This window comes from Vombatus ursinus, unplaced genomic scaffold (genome assembly GCF_900497805.2).
Source record: "Vombatus ursinus unplaced genomic scaffold, bare-nosed wombat genome assembly UNPS02006779.1, whole genome shotgun sequence".
NCBI lineage: Eukaryota > Metazoa > Chordata > Mammalia > Diprotodontia > Vombatidae > Vombatus > Vombatus ursinus.
The window spans coordinates 24019939-24022491 of record NW_020946557.1 but is presented as its reverse complement, the minus strand read 5'-3'; positions in this window follow the sequence as shown (position 1 = coordinate 24022491).

Below are 2553 nucleotides of genomic sequence, written 5' to 3'. Positions count from 1 at the left end.
CCTTTTCAGGGGACCTAAGACTTTATTTATACCATGATGATGTTTATAAAAGTCACATAAACAAAAGCTCTTTGAGTTCCTTACTAATTTTTAAGAGAGTATAGGAGCTCCCCAGACCAAAAAGTTTAAGAATTGCTGCTTTAGAGGACATTTCCATACAGGTTGAACTAGATTTCTTCCATATTTTTCTTCTATATTTTCTGTATTTCTTCCATATCTGTGATTCTCTCTCTTCATTCTTGAGAGCTACCTGGACTTATTCTGACTAACCCAGACCTACCGACTCACATTATTCATAGATCCCTAATGTTTAACATTCTTAACCAAGACAGCTAAATCTTGAAATGCTGGCTCCTAGACTACCTCTGGCTGTTTGAATGTGGCCCAACCAGCTTTAGCTCACAATGTATCACAATGAGCTTTTCAAAATTGTTTCCTTAAAGGGGCTGCATCTCTACAAAGTGAAAATAATTTTATACAACATTCAAACAACAGCTTTCAATAGATAATTTAAATTCCTTTCATCATAGGGACTGAAGAAGGGTTTTTTCTCCTTTGCACCTGGGAGGGTCAGAATACTATATTCATTCACTCTCATTCCCCCTCTACTCCCATACAAAATGGAGAAATGAACCAATTATTTGCAAAAGGGAATTCCTTCCCAAAAGATGATCTATTTTTTGTTCTCTTCTCTTCCCCAACTCCAGCAGCAACAACAGAATCAGTATCTTGATTGTAAACATAGCACTGAGAAGAAAGCGTGCTAGACCCAATGTCAGAATAACTGGGTTCAAATCTCAGCTATGTCCCTTGCTACTGTGTCCCTTTGAATAATACTAGCAGATAGAATTTATATAGCACTTTAAGGTTTGCAAACTCTGTATACATGTTAGCTCATTTGATCCTCACAACAACTCTTGTGTGGTAGGAACTATTTTACAAATGAGGTAACTGAGGCTAGGGAAGTTGTGACATCCCAGTAAGGACAACTAGGTGGCATACTGGATAGAGTGTTGGGCCTGGAGTTAGTAAGACTCATCATCCCTAGTTAAAATCCGGCCTCAGACACTTACTAGCTACATGATTTCTGCCTCAGTTTCCTCATCTGTAAAAATAGGAATAATAATAGCACCTACCTCCCAGGGTTGTTAGGACCAAATGACATAATAATTGTAAAGCACTTAGCACAGTGCCTGGCACATAATAAGCACTATATAAATATTAGCTATTATTATTACTTGCCCAAGGTCACACAGATCTTATGAGTCAGGTGAGATTTGAACTCAGTTTTTCTTGACTTCAAGACCAGTGTTCTTTCCCACTGCCACCTACCTGTCTCATTTTAGACTCTCTGCACCTGTATCCTCTTTTGTTAAAAAAAAAAAAAAAAAAAAACAAGAAAGCAAAACAGACAAACAACAACAACAAAAAAAAAAAAAACCCAAGATGAGTAGACTAGATTATCCCTAAGGTCCCTTCCCTTTCTAAATCTTTCAGGTTTAAGGTTAAAAAATCTTTTTTCTTTGGACAAGTCAAATTTTTCAACAGCTTTCTAAGTCGTTTATTCAAGAAATATTTACTGAGTATCTGCTACATGCATGTAGTACTCCATGAAGGGGTTTACCATTGCCCCTTTTCTCTTTTGCCCCTTTTCAAAAGGAATTTGGCTCCTTTGTTTACAATTCCCAGAAAAACCTTAAAACTTTTAGATTCTCTCTTTGAAATCTTATTCAAATGCGTTTTCCTTCCTGGCCCCAAAAAGAACCTGGCTTCGGTTTGTCTACCGGTCCAGGAAAACATTAAAGTTTTAGAAACTGCCTTATTTCCCTTTGAAAGCTCTCTTTATCTTCATTTGAAAGCAAACTTCCCCCCCTTTCAGCTCCCTTCATTATCTATTCTCATTGTCTGTTCAAATCTCTCAGACATTCCAAATGGAAATTCTCACTTGGACTCTTTTTCTCAACTGGCCTCTCATTGTGGCTACACCCAATCTCTAATTCCATTGTTTTGCCTTCCTGGCCATTTCTCACACTTAATCCTAGCTAGACCTACAAGGTCCAGGACCCAGGAGTTCTGTTCACCCCAGCTTACTAGCCACTCCCATCCAGATCTCCCTAGACCCTGCCTCCCGTCACTCCAAACTGCTTGGCCACTCCTGGGTCCCTCCCACAGTTTTTCTGTACTTAAGATTCACCTTTGCCCCATTCTGATGCTGGGAATTTCTCATGCCCCTAGAAGCTAAGACTCTCACACCCGCCCGTCTTTACGGGTGTCACCTGGCTTGGGATTCACCTGGCCTCCCCCATCTAGAAGCTGAGCTTTCCTCACGCCCAAAAGGCTGAGACTGACTCATGCCCGCTCGTCCTTACGAGCCTCACCTGGCCACCTTAGCCCCCATTTAGATCACTGATGTTTGGGTTCCTTGGGAGTCTGGCCTATGTGCTTTATCTTTAATAAACTTCTTCTCTGGCTGAAAGAAGATTTGGGTTGAATTCATTCAGGCAGATCCATGCCGCAATCTGGGGCTTTTCCCAGCACCCCAAAACCTCCCAC